The sequence below is a fragment of the Natator depressus genome, chromosome 9 (assembly GCF_965152275.1).
Source record: "Natator depressus isolate rNatDep1 chromosome 9, rNatDep2.hap1, whole genome shotgun sequence".
NCBI classification, from domain to species: domain Eukaryota; kingdom Metazoa; phylum Chordata; order Testudines; family Cheloniidae; genus Natator; species Natator depressus.
This window is the reverse complement of record NC_134242.1, coordinates 28,322,285-28,344,769: the sequence shown is the minus strand read 5'-3', so window position 1 is coordinate 28,344,769 and position 22,485 is coordinate 28,322,285.

Here is a 22,485-nt window from a genome sequence, read left to right as displayed (position 1 = left end):
TCCCTCCGCTGCCCTGCCTCTACCCTGATTCAGGGCTCGTCTACCACACAAACACTCCTGGCAAAGTGGGGTGTAAATCTCCAGCACACTAAGTGTCCATGCAGACCCTACTGCCAGTCATTAAAAGTTCCTTAGTGTGCTTAGATCTACCCTGCTTTGAAATGACGGGGCCAAATTAAAGCATAGTAGGAAACTTTCAGTGCGTGGCAGCAGAGTCCACATGGACACTTGGCGCACAGCAGGTTAGTGCAGGGTAGATTTAAACCCCAGCTTGCTACAAACTATTTGTGCAGACAAGCCTCCAAAGGAACCAGCTCATGGACTGAGAAGATAGGTTGGGTATTATTGACCTTTCAGTCCTGGGTTAAATCTTCCTACAAGTGGTTAGTAATAGTGTTTTGATACTGTTATCTAGGAGTTAGACAGAGACCTCCCAGCTCTGTTTGCACAGCCAGGAGATAGGAAAGATTTTGCCTGTTTTGTTGGTAACAATTATTTCAGCTTTATCTTAATAAATCAGCTTTGTGCACCGCTTTCTACCATGATGTCAGCACAGCTCTGAGTAAAGTGCTTAGCTGCTGCTGCACAGCCATAAAGGGAGCAAAAAAACATTATCAAATAGCAAAATTACTGGACTGTTTCCTCTTATTTCTCCACAGTGGGGTGCTGGTTTAAATATATATATATGCTTAAATTAGAGGGCTCTTCCCATTCAATTAGTAATGAGATTGTAGGTCAGATCTGGAGCAAAATCAACACAGTATCACATAAAAGAAGCAGGTTGCTTGCCTGGACAATTTTTGGAAAAGCGAGACAGCATATATATGAAATGAAGCAGCAGAGCACACTCTTACTTCAGACTGACCTCATCTCAACTTTTAGTCCCTGATCCTCAATGAAATCACCACAGATTCCTTCCTAGATGGCTCACAGCTATTTCAGCCACACTGTGTGGGAAGCGGGGAGTGACTTAGAGAAAAAAAATTAGAGCAATGGCCATATTAAGAGAATAGAAGGGCCTGTGCTTACAGTCGCAGGCAGCTTTTGAGACTCAAAACACAGAACCAGGGGTGGAAGGCTCCTCAATTTGTGGGAATAGCATTGAATTTTATCCCAAGCCGAGGGGTCTGCTCTTGTTTCAGTGCACCATTTGGTGCTTTGCTACCTATGTCTAGCCTAAAGCACAAATAGCAGAGGTAAGGTCAGGGCACTCGATGCGAACCGACCTCCTTCTGACCCCTAAGGGGCAAGATGCTTTATCTTCACTCCCTCACCTGCTTAGGGACTTGAGGATGGTAAATAGAAGAGTGGAGATAAGGCAGAGGAGAGTGTGAGGGGAGTTATGGGAAGGTCTTTGAGTAGAATAACCTCTGGGGGCCGGGGGAGGGTAAGTAAAAGACACCACAGTGTGCAGTGTGTACCAAGTGGGATTTGATGGTACTTCTAAAGGGCTTACAGCATCATTCTCAGTAGAGACTTTAAAATCATAGATTAGCCAAACTCAGGAAGGCTGATCAAAGCTGTTATCACCATTTCTGAAAGTGTCGCCTCCTTAGTCCTGCATTCCATACAGTCTTCCATTAATTATGTAATAATCAAAATATGGTGCACTCCTGTTCCTCAGGATTGGTCACTACAATGCTGGCTATTGGTGAAATTCCTGTAGGGGCCTTGATAAAAGCCAGGGAGTCTCTATTTGGCCCATCTCAACTCAAAGGACCAAATGATCCCACCACTGTGTGCGCCATGCCACTCAGCAGCATTACTGAACACGGCAGCAACACACTGACTCAGAGCCTCAGGTCTGTTCAGGAGGCACAATGCAGCTGGAAAGCTAGATAGCTGTACATCCAAGGGCTCCCATAGTTTAAGTGGAACCCCAGTGTGGCATAGATTCTTTAGGATGGCACGGTGCCTGACCCCAGCATAGGGGATATTTGCCAGGAGAAAGGGATGTGCCCCAGCAATTCCTCGCTGCTGAAACAGACACATTTGGCCATGGTGTAATTCAGAGCAGGACTGAGGTTGGATTGATCCCTGGCTGGCCCCAGAAGTGGGGAAGCATAAAGTGGCATACAGCCGTATTTATATCTCCCCACACTCCTTGTAAACTAAAGTCAGTGCAGCTTGGATGCAGCCCACGATAAGGCCAAAGTACTATGCTGAGGCGGCTCTCCATCAAAATTGTAGGTGGGTCACTCTGGTTCTCCTTAGCTACCTTAGCCCCTTAGCATCTGCTCTGGCTGGTGGGCTGTTCTCTGAATTATGGATACTCTTCCTGAGTTTCTGCTGTTGCTTTTAAAGATTTATAGATTCCAAGGCCAGAAGGGACCACTGTGATCATCTAGTCCAGGGGTAGGCAACCTATGGCACGTGTGCCAAAGGCGGCACACAAGCTGATTTTCAGTGGCACTCACACTGCCCGGGTCCTGGCCACCGGTCCAGGGGGCTCTGCATTTTAATTTAATTTTAAATGAAGCTTCTTAAACATTTTAAAAACCTTATTTACTTTACATACAACAATAGTTTAATTATATACTATAGACTTATAGAACGAGACCTTCTAAAAACGTTAAAATGTATTACTGGCAAGCGAAACCTTAAATTAGAGTGAATAAATGAAGACTCAGCATACCACTTCTGAAAGGTTGCCGATCCCTGAGCTAGTCTGATTTGCTGCATAACAGGCCATAGAACTTCCCCAAAATAATTCCTAGAAAAATATCCAATCTCGATTTAAAAATTGTCAGTGATGGAGACTCCACCATGACCTTTGGTAAATTGTTACAGTATTTACTCTCACCATTCAAAATGTACATCTTATTTCCAGTCTGAATTTGTCTAGTTTGAGCTTCCAGCCATTGGATTGTGTTATACCTTTCGCTGCGAGATTGAAGAACCCATTATTAAATATTTGTTCCCTATATAGGTACTTATAGATTGAATCATGTCACCCTTTAACCTTCTCTTTAAGCTAAATAAATTGAGCTAACTAGATTGAGTATCACTATAAGGCATGTTTTCTAATCCTTTTAGAATTCTTGTGGCTCTTCTCTGAACCCTCTACAAAATATCAGCATCCTTCTTGAATTGCAGGCACCAGAACTGGACACAGTATTCCAGCTGTGGTCACACCAGTGCCAAATAAGAAAGGAAAAATAACCTCTCTCCTCCTATTTGAGATTCCCCCATTTATCCCAGGATCACAATAGCTCTTTTGGTCACAGCATCACGTTGGGAGCTCATGTTCAGCTGATTATTCACTACAACGCCCAAGTCTTTTTCAGAGTCACTGCTTCCTAGAATAGAGTCCCCCATCCTGCACGTATGGGCTGCAGTCTTTTTTCCACAGATGTAAATGTGACACAGCACGCCATGTTCCTCATAGGGATGATAATATGATATGATTATGGCACAGTTATGATGCATTTTATGCAAGATGGGTCATGTGAGATGTCATTGGAAAAGTTATGATTTGATGAATATGATTGTCCTATTTATGTGTACATATTATTTTTGTATCTGAAGTTATGAATATTGACTATGTAACTGTATTTCAAATGAAGTTACACCTGGATAACGCCCACTAGACAAAATGCTTTCAGTCTAGATAGCTGAATAGGAAGGACCTATTCAGGGCAATGAGCCATTAGGGAAAACAATACGCCTTAGGAGAAGCTTATCTCCCACCTGGTGAGTCTTCTTGAGAATGCTTCAGACAGCCTGTGAGTGATGGCTGCTATGACTGTACAAGGACATGTGACCAGGCCACATGATGCTGGACTCCATCTTGGGATGTCAGTATTTTTCCACAGTCTGGTCTGGGAACCAAGCTTTGGAACAAAGAGTTCCCGCCATATGCAAAAGCTATATAGGGCAGGGAGTGACATCATCTGTGCTTCTTCACTCCCCATACTAGAAGACTCCTGGAAACACCTGAGGAACAAAGACTAAACTCGGGGAATTGCTGGACCCAGGCTAATGGGATTTCTAGCCTGTGTATCAAACACCAGGGGATTCCAAGCTGTAAAGCAAATGAAGCTTGCCCCTTAAGAATCTGCAGCCTGTTATACCATCAGTTAGGGTGAAAATCTGCTATTCATATCCAATCTATTGAGTACATTAAGCTTAGTTTGTGTTTTTGTTTATTTGCTAGGTAATCTGCTTTGATCTGTTTACCATCACTTATTATCACTTAAAATCTATCTTTTGTAGTTAATAAACTTGTTTTTGTTTTAATCTAAACCAGTGAGCTTTGACTGGAGTGCTTGGGGGAAATCTCTGCTAGGTTACCACAAGTGTGCATTGTCCTCTTCACACTGAGGGAGAGGAGGACCGGGTATTAAACCCATATACTGTCCAGATTTGACCAGGATAGGATGGTACAGCTCTGGGATCCTAGCCTGGGAAGCTGGTGGTTAGAGAGCCTGCATCTAACTGCAGCTGGGTGTGTCCCTACCTGTGTGAATGCTGGTGAAAATGCAGATTGGAGGGCTTTGCAGCTTGTCACAGCAGTACAGTGTGAGAGGGAGCCCAGGCTGGTGGATCAGGGGGCTGAGTGGTACCCAAGTTCCAGGTGACACCCCAGGGGGAACCAGTCACAGTGTACATTTAGCCATATTAAAACACATTGTTTGCTTGCACCTAGTTTATCAAGTGATCCAGATCACTCTGAATCCATGGCCTGTCCCCTACATTATCTATCACTCCCCCATTTTTTGTGTCATCTGCAAACTTTATCAATGATAATTTTATGTTTTTTCTAGCTCATTGATAAAAATATTAAATAGCATAGGACAGAGAACTAATCTGTTCTGGAAGCACACCCATTCAATGACAATTCCCTGTTTACAAGTCCATTGTAAGACCTATCAGTTAGCCAGTTTTAAATCCATTTAATGTCTTCCATGTTAATTTTATATTGTTGTAGTTTTTTTGTTAAATCAAAATGTCACGCAGTAGCAGTCAAATGCCTTAGAGAAGTCTAGGTAGATTACATCAGCACTATCACTTTTCACAACCAAGCTTGTAATCTCATCAAAACAAGATAGCAATTTAGTTTTACATTACCCCCCTTTAATTCTTTATTAATCAAGTCCTGTATTAACTGCTCCATTATCTTGCCCAGGATTGAAGTCAGGCTGACAGGCCTATAAATTACCCAGGTGATTCAGTTTACCATTTTTAAAAACTGGAACAACATTATCTTTCTTCCAGTCTTCTGGAATTTCTCCAGTGCTCCAAGATTTATTGAAAACCAACACTAATGGTCCAGCAAGCTCCTCAGACAGCTCTTCTAAAACTCTTGGATGTAAGTTATCTAGACCTCCTGATTTTAAAATGTCTAACATTAGTAGTGCTGTTTAACATCCCCCAGAGATACCAGTGGAATGAAAAGAGTGTTAGCAACAGCAGCTGTATCTTCCGTAGCTCCCTGCTGGAGTGTGTGCTACACAGTCTGTGGCACTGCATTGCAGCTGTCCCCAAATGGACACTTCTACATGCTACATGGCTAAATAGCTATAGTGAATGTGAATAGTGAATGATATATCGACTTGGGGAGTTAAAATAAAAGTAAAGTAAATGTTTCACTTAGTGGGAAAAGGCCCCAGGTGTCCCAAGGGCAGAACTGCCACTGGTTCCAGCAATGAGCTTAGAAATAATTATTTTACAAAAATTGGTACATCAGGATCAGAGAGACCATTGAAAAGAGAGGCTGATGCTGTAAGATACTTTTCACATGGCAAACGACCAGAGTGGTAATGATTGTGTATATTACAGTATACAGCGCCAGCCATATATATATATATATAATATAAAGGAAGTGTGAGAATTGCCTGGGGAAACTAATTCCTTTATTCCCCTGCACTGTACCCCCCCATCATTCCTCCTAGGCCCCCAAAGCTCAAACAAAAATTGCTTTATGGCTGCCTAGGGGGTACCAGTGTCAAGGGCTGGTATGTCCCTAGGACTGGCTCTGCTGCAAAGCACTGTAGAGTTAAGCTGTCCATTTTGAGATTTAAACAAATAGGACTTGGTCCAAACTATATTGAGATTGTTCTGTTCTCATATAAGCAATGGCAGTGTGCCAGTTCCCATCATCAGGTGCAAGTCAAGGATACCCTTTGTCATCTCCGCTTTATGTTCTGTCTCCAAGATGTCTGAATTACCCTCCCCTGGGTTACGTGCCTACAGTTTTCCAATCAATAAGAGGCAATTCAGTTTTTAAAAGAACAAAATAACTTTGTAGCGCACTACTTTAAACTTTTAGCAAATCTGGTAGGAGGATCAGCACAGTTACTTTCCCTGATTAGTAATTTACTGAGTGCCAATACTGTGCATGGTGCTGTACAAGACATGGTCCCTGCCCTAAGAAATTTACATTCTAAAATTACACAGAAAATACAGTTTAGATACAGTGCACCAGACTTGCCAGGAGATGCTGCAGTCCCAAAGAAGTGCAGATTTTTTTAATGTTCGTCTGACTTTGGTAGATTAACGAGGGTAGGCTTTGAAAACAAATGTGTTAAGGAACAACTGGAATAAAAACAAGGTGGTCATTTGACCAATGAAAGGGAGGGAGTTCCAAGAGTAATGTGTGACATGGGAGAAGGCACCACGACGAGAGTGGCAGAAGGAAGCAAACAGGAAGTTAAGGAAGGAGGCATGGGTGAAACTGTGGCAGTGGGTGGGAAGAAGGAGGATACGAGAGCTACAAACTCCCCACCAGACTGCCTTTCCAAAGCAATTTCAATGAAAGCAGGAAAGGCTTTCATAGGACTCATCAAGCTTGAAGGGGTTGACTGTTGCAGCAAAACGCTAGCCTGAGTTGGGGTGATGCAGACTCACACCACCTCCGTAGAAGCTACAGAAGGGATTGAGGAGCCTCAGGAAGGTACAATCCTGCCCAAAACACTCAGGTGCCCAGGGTAGTCTGCTTATTGCATCATCCCTTAGTGCAGAATAATCCCATCTCCACAGCCAGATAGTGCTGCTGATCTGGTGGTGGGAGGGGGGCTCCCCTGCCCGTTTTGGGATAACATATTTCTAGAAGTGCTAGGACACACAGGGAGTGCAATTGTGCTAGGACACTGCACAAGGAGAACAGTGTGGGGAAAGCTTCTTCCATCTTCCCTCTTGTGCAGCTGGTAAGCAGCAAGCCACTTGACCCGAAAAATTTACACATGCCTTCTGGAGGGCTTCCACTGGAATAACAGCATACAAAATACACTAGTACTAGACTAGAGTACGAGCTGCAGAGCAGTGTTAGAAAATGTTATCCATGGGTGTGATGTCTCAATAAAAGGAGCTTTCAGGTTCTCAAGCTAATTTAACAAGAACAATCTCTGGATACCAATAGGGGAAAGGACATATTACCTGCCATACATGCTCTTTAAAAGAGAAAATTAGAACATTAAATACTTGTGAGTGAATATATCTAAATCTCGTAATGAACTTTAGTTCCTTCATTATTAACCTCCCATAGCCCAAACTAAAGCCAGTTTGTCAATAGGATTTATCCTTGCCCTGTCTGCAGTTGGCAGGCTTAGTATGATGAAAATGAATGTGCTGGCAATGTTTCTCCCTCTCTCTCACTTGCCACTGATCTGTACAGACAATTTCTAAAACAAATGTTGGTCAGTTTTATTTGGAATAATTGAGCTCCTGTTCCAGACAGACAAGAAGCAAGTCTCACATTTTTGAGGAGGGTCTCTGTTCATAGCTGGCTGTAGGAGTTGAAATCTAACTAGTGTTTATGGAGCTTTACTCTGGGGGAGGATTCAAGTCTTCTGCAGTTAATAAAACCAAGAGTTTGTAAAACTGAATCCTGAGGAAAAGAACGTTGTCACTATTGAGGATCTGACTCTGGCCTATAAAGGGGCCCACTCTACACCTACTTTACATCTCCTTTACACTGCCAGTGCGGTATAAAGTAGCTAGGATTGCCATCTGGTTCTTTTTTGTACTGCTTTGCCAGTTAAAACATTTAATGTGCCTTTCTCTCCCCAACCCCACTTGGGACACGTTACAATTCGCTACAGTTCACACCCCTGTAGACCAGACTGTGGTGCCGTGTTAGGATAAGGTCAGAAAAATGATAAAATAACAAAAATCCACATATTGTGGGTTTTTTGGTGTAAAATGGTTCTCTAAAACATTTTTGTAATAATTAGCAATAGTCAGCACTAGGTCACTTTGTGTTGGCAGTGGGTCGCCAGAGGTTGTTTTTTCTGTGTCTCAAAGGTGGCAACCCAAACAGCAACCTTAGTACAAATGAGAATCAGGACCTAGGTCTGCTGAAAAAAGTGTAGAGAAAGGGGAAGAAATACAGTTTTATCAACTGAGATCTATAGCAGGACCCTTAGCCCGGTTAACTAGTTTCTAGGATTTCACAAATGTGACTTCATTTATCTTTGGCCAGAGGTTAATATATTCAAAATGTGTCTTAAAATTATTCAGCAAGTCACTGACTTCACTTCAGTGGAGTTACATCAGGGATGAATTTAGCCCACTGGGCTTAAGCAGTTTTTACACAGTAAACCACAAGGGCATATAAATACCTCTCTTCAAATAAAAAAAAAAAAAAAAAAAATTGGCAACGCATTCTGTTGCAACCCAAGAGTCATTTTCTGTAAACCACACTAGTATTCATAGTGACCAGTGCATCAATGGCGCCCTTGATCCTTCCAAGCAAAACATTCTTAAAGTAAAAATATCAATTTATTTTTATGTTTTCTGAATGTCGATTATGGACAGAAAGTGCCTGTATTAATTTCTTAGAAAGTATGGACTTCACCACTCCACCCCTCAGCTAACAGTGGGTGCATTTTACTTTATCCTGTTTGATGATTTCTTAAGTATTTACATGTTATCACCAATAACCCATATGTATGATCTGGGGATTTCTTGTACACACAGTGCCCAATGTTTAAATCTAAAATCCTATAAAAAGATAGATTTAAAAAAATCCGAGCTGAATCCTCTTTTTGCATCACCCGTACAAGACTCTTCCAGTGATGAAGGCTCTCGGCGTATACATTTTCTAGTTTTCAACATGAACATTGCTCAGACAGTTATAAATAATATTATCATCCATGAAAAGGAGGCAGGACTATGGAACAGCAAGAGAGAACACTCTGAAGAATAAAATCACTTTTATAGTATAAGATTTTCATTCTTTCAAATCTTCATACTAATCCGGGGGGGGCGGGGAGGGAGGCAGAAATCCAACAAGACGTGCATTTTGAATGACTCTACTTTTGTGCACAACTTTGCAAATCTGACCCATCCTTAAGGTTCTCCTGGATATTCAAAACCAAGTCCCAGTCACTGAACAATTTACATTATTCATTATTTCAAAGGAAAACAAAGACAAAGAACACTAGTAGCAGATATGTCTCAAACGCTGAGGCAATGGTTCTGTTAAGGAAAGATGGTTTCACCAAAGTTGGAATGAACAAACCCACGCCCCTAAAGCGCCACACAAAACCCCACTGAGATTGCCAACACAAGTTACTTCCTTCTCTCTTGCCCTCCACAAATTCTCTGGGCTCACTTTGGCCTCTGCAGCTTCTCCTCCTAAAGAAGAGTCTTTGGCTGACTGCCATCCTTCCTTCACAGGGCTTTCCTGGCAGCAGTTTTTGGAAGCCACTACAAGTTTTCACCCACTGGAAAAGCACTTCTGGCCTCCTCTTCTTCCCCTCTAGACTTCTCTATTTAAAATCCCTCAGCCACCTCTATCTCATTCATCTCATTCCCCCAAACTTCTCTCTCTGCTCTCAGCACCCATCTCTTTTCTGAAATTCACCTAATTCCCTCCCTTACCCCAAATACCTAGTTCTCTCCTCCCTAGCTCTCTAAATAAGTCTCTCCTTCCCCAACTGCCCTTTCCCAGTTCTCACCTTCCCCTGCCCCAACCTCTCCCCACCTTCTCTTTTCTATTTCTGCATATTCCCCAGGCCTAAAATTTCCCGAGTTTCTCCTTCCACACCTTTATAATCTCACTTATTCTCTTCTCGCAATTGCTAGTGCCTGTGCCCTCTCTCAAAAATCCAGTCTCCTGCCTTTCACTAAATTTCCCCATTCCCTCCCTTTCCCAAACTCACCTCATTTTCTCTCACCCCAAATCACTTCAGAACTTGTGTTTTCCTTCCTGTATGCATTCTCCCTTCCCCTAAGGCTCTTCCTGCAATCCCAGCTCACTGCTTGGTTGCAGAAAAGTGGGTTACAGACATGGCAGCTGAATACATCTCCTCTCACTTCAGCTCCCTTACTGCATGCCCTAGCTGCTCTCTCCGCTCTACCCTGTAATAAAGCAGAAAGCTGCAGTGTGGCCCAGAGAGGTTGCTGTCTGATGACAGACCTAGCTGCCTCTCTTTGCCCAGCCAGCAGGGGATCGGATAGGACTATAATGACTTGAGGGAGGTCACTCAGAAACCTAAAAAACAGTCAGGGTCAGCTGAGACTGGAAAAATGGGAGCTATGAGGTAACAATTAGAGTTGGGCAAATAAGGGATATTTCAGTTTGCTGGCAATTCCAGAAAAAAAACTAAAAAACATTTTGTTTTAGATTGAACTGAAAACATTTTTTTTTTTTAATTCTGATAACTAAAGGTCAGAAAAAAAAAATCAAGTGAGGTTGAACAAAATGTTTTGTTTGACCCAACTCAACATTTTCCATTTTGATTTTGGGTATTTTAACAAAAGCAAACAAGGCCTAGATTCACAAAACAGCTGGAGGAGGAGTACCTAGTTTCTCTGTAACTTTTAGCCCAGTGGTTAGAGTACTCACCTGGGAGGCAGAAGACCAAGGTTTAGTTCTCCCTTTGCCTGATATAGAGAATGGAGATGAACTTAAGTCTCCTACATGGCAAAAGGGCATGTTAGTCACAGAGCTATGGAATATTTTGAGGTGTGCTTTTTCTCTCAAGCTCCCCTGTTGAAGATGTTCCACCTTGTATAAATAATAAACTAGTCATTTGAACTTGGGTCTCCAATTTACTGGGTAGGTGCCTGAACCACCAGGTTACAGCATCAGTCCTAGTACTGCTCTCTGGCACAATGACTAATCATTGTCACTATGAATTACTATGATTTGTAATGATGAATGACTATGAAGTACCACTATGAAAGACAATGAATAGTCATTGGGCGAGAGAGAAAGAGTAACAATTCTGTTATAATTCAAGGGTGTTAGGAAGCTCACCTAGAATGTAGGGTACCTACCCAAGGTTATAGGTTGTGAGGATGAATGTTTGTGAAATGCTCAGATACTACGTAAAAAGAAAAAAGAAAAGGAGTACTTGTGGCACCTTAGAGACTAACCAGTTTATTTGAGCATGAGCTTTCGTGAGCTACAGCTCACTTCATCGGATGCATAGCATATCGTGGAAACTGCAGAAGACATTATATACACACAGAGACCATGAAACAAAACTTCCTCCCACCCCACTCTCCTGCTGGTAACAGCTTATCTAAAGTGATCATCAAGTAGGGCCATTTCCAGCACAAATCCAGGTTTTCTCACCCTTCCCCCCCTCCCCCCCCCACACACACATACAAACTCACTCTCCTGCTGGTAATAGCCCATCCCTCTTTGAAACCTCTCTTTATAATGCACATGATAATCAAGGTGGGTCATTTCCAGCACTAATCCAGGTTTTCTCACCCCCCCCCACACCCCTCTCCAAAAACCACACACACAAACTCACTCTCCTGCTGGCAATAGCTCATCTTACAATGTGCACAGCAATAATCCAGAACGTCTTGGGGGGGGGGGTTGTAGGAAAAAAACAAGGGGAGATAGGCTACCTTGCATAATGACTTAGCCACTCCCAGTCTCTATTCAAGCCCAAATTAATAGTATCCAATTTGCAAATGAATTCCAATTCAGCAGTTTCTCGCTGGAGTCTGGATTTGAAGTTTTTTTGCTTTAAGATAGCGACCCTCATGTCTGTGATTGCGTGACCAGAGAGATTGAAGTGTTCTCCGACTGGTTTATGAATGTTATCATTCTTAACATCTGATTTGTGTCCATTTATTCTTTTACGTAGAGACTGTCCAGTTTGACCAATGTCGAATACAGACTAACACGGCTGTTACTCTGAAACCTGTCAGATACTACGGTGATGACCACCACAGAAAGGCCTGAAGATATGGGTCAAATTCTATTATCCTTAATTAAGAAAACCTCCCATTGACTTCAATTTCCAAGCTGGTAGTTTTGTTCAATGAAGGACTATTAAATTTGACCCTAAATATATACTGCAAATATAGATGAGGTCATGACACTCCTCTTACAAATACAGTACAATGGTATAGGTATTTTTAATCAATATCAGAACATAACAATGGTGGGTTGGGTTTTTTTCCCCAAATCTTAACCAATTGACTAAATGGGGTCCAAACTCAATTTTCCAAAATATTGAAAATAAAATATTCTCACTCAACCCAGTGAAAGGACTGCTCTGAACCTCAGGACATTAAGAAACTTCTCAATGTCACTTACCAGCTTTGCTAGAGAATACTCAGAACTCACTAGAACTTATAGGGAAGTAATCCTCCCTATGAACTCAGTATGATCTCTGTCAATTCAAATGTTCTCAGTGTTTCCCAATCTCTAAGAATTAAAAATACCATTTTGAAATCATCAATAAGTATAGAAGGAAAAGTCTTTCATAAATTTACCTTTTTCAGAGGTCGACTGTAATATATCATTCGTAGTCTGTGGAAAAACTAGGTTCAGCTAAACTAAAGATGGGTCTGACTCTGACCCACAAAGTTTGTTTAGCTTTGGATTTTGGTTTAGGCAATTTTAGAAATGAAGTGAATTTCAAATCCATATATAAACTTCTCCAAACTTCAGGGATATCAGATTTGGTACTTCGGTTGGGCTCAGTTCTAATTTAACAGATTCTGAAAACATAACCATCTGAGCATGACATTTTCTTTCATAAATTGTCACTTTAATTTCCTTTGAAGACATACAGCTTTTTAAATGTGGGGTTAAATTCTTTGTCAAGAATAAGAAGCTGTAAGCCTGCCAAACAAAAGAATGTAGGTCTGAGCAGTAACAAGCATAAGTGTTTCCAATATTTTTTTCTTAAGCTGTGCAGTAACTCCTCACTTCAAGTCATCCTGGTTAACCTTGTTTAATTGTTACATTGCTGATCTATTAGGGAACATGTTGTTTAGAGTTGCGCAATGCTCTCTTATAAGGTTGTTTGGCAGCTGCTGGCTTTGTCCACTGCTTGCAGGATTCTCTGGAAGAGCAGCCCCTCCTCCTGGAGATTAGGGGCGGGGGGGGGGGCAGCAGCCCCCTCCCCCCCCCATCAGCTCTCCTACATTCCCTGTAAGGTATGTGGCTCGGCAGCTGCCCAGCAGCAATTCAGCTGTCCCTTCCCCCACCGCCATGCTGCTCCTGCCCTGCCCTGCCCTCTGCCTTGGAGCTGCTCCCGGGAGCTTCCTGATTGCTGGGGGAGGCGGAGAGAGGGGTGCTGATGTCAGGATGTCCCCCTGTTCCTGTCCCCCCTCCCCTCCCTCTTGCTCCATACCCCCTCTCCACAAAGTGGAGGAAGGGACAGGGCTGGGGGACAGAAGAGGGCGGGGAAGCTTGCAGGAAGCTCTTGCTTCCCGTCTGAACTGACTGATCTGCTTAAAAGGGCAACATACTTGAAGTAGGGTCAGCATACTTAAAGGGGCAATACACGTCTCTCTCTCTCACTCATGCATGCATCCCCCAGCACTTTGGAAAGTCAGCACCTGTGCAGCCGTACATGTGCTGTCAGGAGGAGGGAGTGGTGTGCTCCAGCTGGATAGCATGGGTTTATCATCATGTTCAGATTTTGCAGGGAAGTGTTTGCAGTTTCTGCCCTGCATCTATTGTGTTTCCTCCCTCCTACCTCAGTCCATGCTGCCATGTAGAGTGTCAGGCTACATTAACAACAGCGTATTAACCCTTGAGGGCTCAGCTGAGTGCTAGTTCCTCATTTAGCAGCAAGGCATTCCCTGGGAAATATTCCACCCTCTTACTCCACCACCTCAACCAAGCTTTACAATCATTCATTGCTGTGTACAATATTAAACTGTTTGTTTAAAATCATTTAAAACTTATACTGTATATGTATATAATGTCTTTTGTCTAGCAAAAAAAACTTCCCTGGAACTACCCCCCCCACACACACATTTACATTAATTCTTATGGGGAAATTGGATTCGCTTAAAGTCGTATTTTTCAGGAACATAACTACAACGTGAAGTGAGGAGTTACTGTATTAATAATTTTCATTAGAGATTTCTTAAACCAGTGATCAGCCAAGACTCCATTTCCTTTGGGAATGAAACTGGATACCAGAGGGCCACGATTTTTTTTTTAAATCTTCTTTTCTCCGCAGCTGTATGTCAAATGCTGCTTACTACGCAGCTTTGTACTAAGGTATGGAAACTGAATATATTTGCACTCTATAAATGTTGGCCATGTATAAACTTGGTTTTCTGTTTCTCTGTCTTGTTATTCCCTCAAAAATAATTTAAAAATTGTATTTTAATTACTTTTAGATGTACATAACAAATACAGTTTCCTTCCCACACATGTGACAATGTGGCACAATTAAAGCCTTTCCACACGTGACTCAAATATTAGCTGTGGCCCCCCAAATAAACCTAAAATATCTATAGTGGGGTGGGGGAGGGAAGAGCAGTAATTTGATACTGATATTAAAGGTAATTCCAGAACTAAAATATATCTATCATCTTTCTTCAGAACTGCAGTTTTCTGGACCAACTGAAGTCAACTCTCTGTTTCTTTTTACTGACAGAACAAAACATTTCCCCAATCCATGTTCACATAAGTGATGCTCAACTCTATCTATCCAAATGGTCTTCCTGAACATAAGCCATATCAACATTAAGTGCCTAATACAATACAGGCTAAAATCAATGCTCTCTCAGCTGGACAACTATATCCATTAACATTTAATGAAACAGCTTTAACTTTATCTATAAATGTATTCTATCTTATTTTTCTAGCAACATTCTTAACACAAATCAGCCAGTATTAGAAGCGATAAAACAAATTTAGCTTTAAAATAATGGCTGTGAAACTCCCTAGCTATAAATTATTTTTATAAAGATGTTCAGTAAAGTAGGCATGCGCTCAGTGGAAGATGGGATTATTTTAAAGGCACATTTTGATCTAAACTATGCTGCGTACCTTGTAAACAGGACTGTTTCAACGTTATAGAGCACCCCCTCCAAATATCAAAACAGGGGCCTGTGAACCATTTAGAAGACATTGAAAACTATTCCCACTTTAAACAGTGCTTCTGTTGAGAGATACTGGAGAATTCTGAAGTGGGAGGGTATCTACAATCTATAGTTACTATTTTACACAATGTAAAATTAACCTGTGGGAACTCACTATTACAAGACAATACTGCGTCCAAGACTTTGGCAGGATTCCAAAATGGATTAGACGTTTATTTAAATAATAAAAACACTCACAGTTACATCAGACAAGATTAAAAAATTATGAAAGACCAAAAATTACTCAAAGCCACGTGCCTCAGAGAATAAGCACTGACTACTGCGGTTATGTAGAAACTTCCGCAAAAAACATGCTCTTTGAAACTTGTACATTACAGGATTTCTTGCATCTTCTTCTGAATCACCTGGAACTGGTCAGATACAGGGTACTGGACTTGATGGACCACTAGTTTGATTTGGCACCAGATCCAAACTTCCACGGGGTTTGGATTCAGGTTTTGGTTCATTCCATTATAGAGCTATGGGCCAGCCACCTAGGGTTAACCAAACCTTCATGCAAGATTCAGTGTTGTTCAGATCTGAGGGTTTGCTTTAGGCCCAACTAGAATTTTGACATTGTTCAAAGCAGGAAACAAAACATGTCATGAAAGACATTGTCTTGAACTTTAAAAAATAATTAATAAATTTCAGTAAATATATATGCATCGAACAACATGTGGTACTACCATTCAGCAACATGTATGTTACCACTGATCCTCTCACACCTACACTATTCCCAAGCGAACTGTTTCTCCCCATAAAGAAAGGCTCTGTAAAAAACTGCACAAACCCAGTTTCTTGAAACAGGTTACAATTGTGAAGTTTATTTATCAAAATTCAATGGAGTCAAAAAAGACTAAAAATGGGGAAAATATGCAGGGAGTAAGATTAGAACCATGGGGCCAACAGTAGTCAACGTAAATAACATCTTGGAAAAGAAAAAAGTGAAGGAGGGTTTGTTTTTTTAAAGTGGGGTGATATGAACTAAGACCACAGAGGAGTGAGTTAAGTTCATTACGGGCCTGCCACCTTATGCGGGGCAAAGACAGGTCACATATGAGTACAAATAGCCATCAAGCCAAGTCATGAAAGAGACTGCAAATGTAGGCTAGGTCTACACCATTAAGGGATTTAAAAATCAACAGCAACCACTTAAATTCAATCTGCCACTTTATAAACAGGAAACAGGGCAGGTGTAAGATGACTGCAATTGCTCAACCCAGTGAGAAAACATGCTGCTCCATTCTGAACAATCTGCGAGCAACAGAGATGCTGAAAACCTCACAAGAAGGGATTAAGTCGTGCAGTGAAAAGGGCATGAGTTGCTGTTGTGTAGTCTGTGCAAACCATGTGGAAAAACACCTTCATACCATCTCTGACACATGGGAGTTAATTTCTGGAAAAGGCATAGTCAAAAATGATACCAAGTTTCTTAACTTGAATCACTATTTTAAAGAGATAAGGTGGGTGAGGTAATATCTTTTATTGGCCCAACCTCTGTTGGTGAAAGAGACAAACTATGGAGCTACACAGAACTCTGAAGAAGAAGAGCTCTACATAGCTCAAAATCTTGTCTCTTTCACCAAAAGAAATTGGTCCAATAAAAGATCTTCTCTCCCCCACTTTGTTGCTCTAATATCCTGGGACCAATACCACTACAACACTGCTATTTTGAAAGCATTTTTAAAATTGCATTGGATGTATGCAAGACTCTTAGCTACAGCTAAAAGATGTGAGGACTGTGACACAGGGAGTAAATTCAGATACTGAACAGTTAATGTAGGGGGAGTTATTTGGAGTGATACAGCTGAGATGGCAAAGATACTTGGTACAGCTGTTATGGAAGCTGTAAATGTGACACAGTAGGAAGTTGCTTTCTATATTTTGAAGCAAAAGAACAATTATTTATCTTATAAGAGCTATACTATTACTATAATCTGATTTGGGAGGGAATCCTTGGGGCCTGGTTTAGTTAACATTTACTTCTGACCCATGTAGTCATTACTGTGGCAGGACATCTTCCCTTCAGTGTATATATGCTGCTTACATGGTAGGCTTTAAATTCCTTCAGTGCAGCCTGCTTGCACGGCTATACAGATGATAAAAGGGATCTCTCTCCAATCATCACTCTAGTTTAAGCCTTGACTAATGAATGGCCGCTTTTATATGCAGACCTGCCAGTCCTAGAGATTTCAACTTTATGAAACTGAACTCCTATAAAAAGGAAGCCTTATTAATCTGCTCCCATGCACTGACACACCTAGGTCAAGAACCCAGGAGTATCTACCTGCAGGCTCACACTAAGTCTACTGTGTAATATGATGAGTAAAGGCTTGATGACTGAGTACAGATCTAGGAGTGGGTTCTTCTGAATTCTGATCCTAGCTGTGCCACTGATTTGCTGCATAGTCTTGGGCAAATCACTTAGGGCCAATGCTCTAATTTACACCAGTATAAGACTGAAGTAGCTCTCTTGAAGTCAATTAAGATAAACTCCAGATTAACTCCACTGTATTTTTACACTAGCATAAATGAGTAAAAATTATGCTCTTTAATCTCTATGAGCCTCATTTTCTTCCTCTATAAAATGGGGGTGATAATACCTGCCTCATAGCTGTGAGGATTAATTGATTAATGTTTACAGAGCCGTTTGAAGAAAGTAACTGCTAAGGCCTATTCTTACTGTACTCCCTATCTTGCAACACTGAAGCTGTTTGCACTTTTGGGGCATGAAATGAGTGGACATGTCTCAACTTGACTACAGCAAATGAGTTTTCCCAGAGGGGTGTAACTGACAGAATCAAATAAATACAGTCAGAAACAAAACTGATCAAATCTACATTGGTCAGTCATTTCCAGCATGTAATCCCTTTTCTTAATCACTGCACCAGCCCTTAGTAAAATCCAAGAATCGCCAAACAGGGTGGGTGAAAAAACAAGAAAGTCTCAGCACAAATATTAAATCAAAGCCTTTTCTTAGGTTTGATAACTATGAGTAAGTATCACCCCTGCTTCTTCCCAACCTCTAGAAAGATGCCTACACTTCCTGATCTTGAGATTTCAGAGAATCGCACCATTTTCTGTGCTGTCTGCTGTCAATTTCAGGGCTTCCTGGCAGGAGGGATGCAATAAATTCTGAAATGCAAGATGCCTTACAGTTCATTCAATGTTAAGATAACAGCACAACAATGCTCACCAGAGAGAATACAAGACTTTAATATTATTATTCATAGCACCTAGAGACCACAACTAAGGAGAGGATAAACTAAAGCTTGCTGAGTAGTCTGGGGCAAGGTTGGTTCAGATGATAAATGGTGGTTAAAATAAAGTATAAACAGTACAACTAAACCATACAATATGCCTCTTTAACAATCACAGCTCATGGTGGAACAGAATAGCTCATACTCCCTTCAGAATCAGAAAGTAAAATACTAAAGAGAAAATATTTGCATTTTAAATACTAAGAACTACATTATGGTAGCCCCCGTGCAGGGACAGTGCAAGGTTCAGCAACTGTGGAACATAGTTACTAAAGATCTGAAATCAGAAAATTTTTGTTGAACATTGTGGGCACTCTGTATCAAGGACAGATTGTTATAGCAGTTGCACTGTTGTAAAATCTGGAGAATCAGCAGTGAGGTCAGTGGAGTTACTCCAGATTACACTTGTGTAAACTCTAGCAAAATCAAGGGAGTTACTCTAGATCTAGATTTATATCAGTGTAAAACTCCAGTGATATTACTGGAACGACTACACATTTTACATGGGTGCGAATAAGAATCTTGCCCATAGAAAATAAGCTGTGGTGGACTGAAGTGAATAGTTGTGAACATAGAAAGACCAAATAAATAGTTTGAACATTTATTACTTAAAAGCTTAGTGTGTACAGAAAACTTAAATCAATGCACTATTTTAACTCTGATAGGGTTTCAAGTTTGGAGGAGTCCAAGGGAGATCTGAAAAAGGTTAAAAATTTCTGTTTAGACAGTCAAACAGTTTAGACGCGTATTCTCCCTTATACAAACATTTTTAAGGTTCCCTTCTTCTACCAATGCTCCTTCTCCCTCCCTGCTTCAGAGTCAGCTATATTCTCCTCATTCCCTTCAAAAGCCCCATGCTTCCCCAGAACTCTATCTCCTTCCCAACAGCCACAGTTCCCTCTCCAAGGCCTTGTTTTCACTAGAAAAACAGGTGGGTTTTTTTACCATATGTTAGCTAACATGTCATAACTAAAACATGGTAGAAGACTAGTGTGGACAAGGCAGGTACACTTCTAACATAGGTTAGCACATTGAGGTAAACACTAGGCTATCCCCTACCTAATGTGGTTTAAAAAAAAAAATCACCTTTTTTCCTAGTATGGATCTACCCCAACTCTGCCAAGCCCCTCTCTATAATCCCTACCTTTGGGGATGCTCCAAATGGGTGATAGTATAATCCAGTTCAGAGGTGGCCAAACCATGGCCCAAGAGCTGCATGCAGCTCTTTTACAGTTAAAGTACGGCTCACGGAGCACCCCCACCCCATTCTCCACCTTCCAGACTGGGGTGGGGGGAGCTTAGGGCTTCTGCCCTGTGGGGAGGGAGGGTCTTGGGCCTTCAGCCCTGAGGGAGGCACCTGATGCTCCAAGCCCCAGCTGACATGCCTCACAGGGCTGAAGCCGGAAGCCCCGACTGCCACACCCACCTCTCAAAACTTCTGAAGATCATCATACACAGCTCAGAGAGACAGTAAATTTGGCCACTCCTGATCTAGTGGCTAGGTCACTTTCAGAAGGATCCAGAAGACCTAAATTCTAATCCCAGCTATGCCACTGATTTGCTGTGTGGCCATGGGCAAGTTGCTTCACTTTTCTCTGTCTTTGTTTCCTCCCATCTTATATATTTAAACTATAAATGTTTTGGGGCAGGAACTGTCTCTCACTATGTGTTTGAACATCACCTAGCAATGAATCAGTGCTCATCCCTAGCCTAAAAAAATAATCTAAAGTAACTCCTCGCTTAACATTGTAGTTATGTTCCTGAAAAATGCTACTTTAAGCAAAATTATGTTAAGCGAATCCAATTTCCCCATAAGGATTAATGTAAATAGAGGGGTTAGGTTCCAGCAAAATTTTTTTCACCAGACGAAAGACATATATACACACACAGTATAAGTTTTAAATAATTTTAAACAAACTATTTAATACTGTACTCACCAATGATTATTGTGAAGCTTGGCTGAGGCAGGGCGTAGTGGGGTCGGGGCAGGGGCTTGCCCCATTCAGCCTGTCCGGAGCTCCTGCTGGGGAGCAGGGTCAGGGGCTTGCCCGCTCCCCAGCTGGAATGCTTGGTAGGCATAGTGGGATAAGCCCCTGCGCCCCGACCCCGCTCCCTGGCAGGAGCACCAGGCAGGCGGGTGGAGCAGGGTGAGTCAAACAACCTTATAACGCAGGGGTGAGCGAAATTGTATGGCGGGCCGGGTAGGGAAGGCAGTGCCCCCCAAACAGCCTGGTCCCCACCCCCTATCCGCCCCCTCCCACTTTCCACCCCCTGACTGCCCCCCTCAGAACTCCCAACCCATCCAACCCCTACCTGCTCCTTGTCCCCTGACCGCCCCCTCCCAGGACCCCCCGCCCCCGGGACCCCACCCCCTATCCAACCCCCCTGCTCCCTGTGCCCAGACTGCCCCATCCCCTATCCATACTCCCTCCCCCTGACAGGCCCCCCTGGGACTCCCACACCTATCCAACCCCCCTGTTCCCTGACCACCCCTCCCCAGAACCTCCACCCCATCCAACTGCTTCCTGTCCCCTGACTGCCCTCCGGGATCCCCGCCCCTAACCACCACCGCGCGCACCGCCACCCCCCCTTACCATGCCGCTCAGAGAGACAGGAGCTCACAGCCCCACTGCCCGCGCGGCAAGCTAAGACTGTGGGGGAGAGGGGATAGCAGGGGAGGGGCCAGGGACTAGCCTCCCCGGCCAGGAGCTCAAGGGCCTGGCAGGACTGTCCTGCAGGCCAGATGTGACCCCCGGGCCGTAGTTTGCCCACCTCGATTATAATGGAACATTGCGCAACTTTAAACGCATATGTTCTCTAATAGATCAGCAACCTAATAACGAAACAGTGTTAAAGGGGACGACTTTAAGTGAGGAGTTACTGTATCACCCTCAATACAGTGGCTATGGGTTAGCCGGTTTGAGCACTTTCATCAGGCTCCTGGGGAAATTTATTTACTTCTAGTCACAAAAATGACTATGTAAAAATATTAAGCAAATTTACTTCCTGTAGCTGCTCACCTTGCTGAATCAAATAAGATTTTATTTGTATTATCCCTGCAGAGCCAACACAGCTTGGGAACAGGCAGCTGGATTCTCTCTCTCTCATATTCATCATCAACAGAATCCTTTAGGATGGAGTTGTGATTGCCCAATATTTATTAGCAGCAGTGATGCAGGCAACAGGCAAAATCCATCCTGACTCTCAGATCCTAGGTGGAGATTGCAGCACTAGGAGGTAGAAAACATGTATTTTTATTTGTAAGGTGAACAAATTGGACCTGGAAGTTGTTGAGAAAGAACAATACAAAAAACTCACTTCACGGGGTCACTTATCAGAACATAACCTGTGGCTGGCCAAAAGCACAAGCAAAGAATAGGAGTACTTGTGGCACCTTAGAGACGAACACGTTTATTTGTTAATCTCTAAGGTGCCACAAGTACTCCTTTTCTTTTTGCAAATACAGACTAACACGGCTGCTACTCTGAAACCAAGCAAAGAATAAAAGCTGTTTGGGGTCACATTCTTGGTGGGAGTCTTGCACCCCACACAAACCCTGCAACGCATAGGAAGGCTACAAAACTCTTCCTAGCAGTGGGAAAGGAAGAGGAGGCAATGCCACCCCCCTTCAGCAAAGCAGGCGGGAACCCTTTCAGATACCCCAGCAATGAACGTGGCGGAACAATCTGCATGTCGGAGAATTCCCTAGCACCAGGTGAATCCCCAGCGAGGCAGCCAGGGCAGCTTTCCGGCTGCACAAAGCACCTGGGAAAGGAATGGAGGAACTGGCCTCTTAGCACACGGTACCTAGACCAGGGCGGTGGGTGCGTGCGTGCAAAGCAGATACAGGGACTGGAAGGAAGGAATTAGCCCGAGGAAAGGCTGTTCTCAGGCAGGCCTGGCACGGGGGATAATCCAGCTG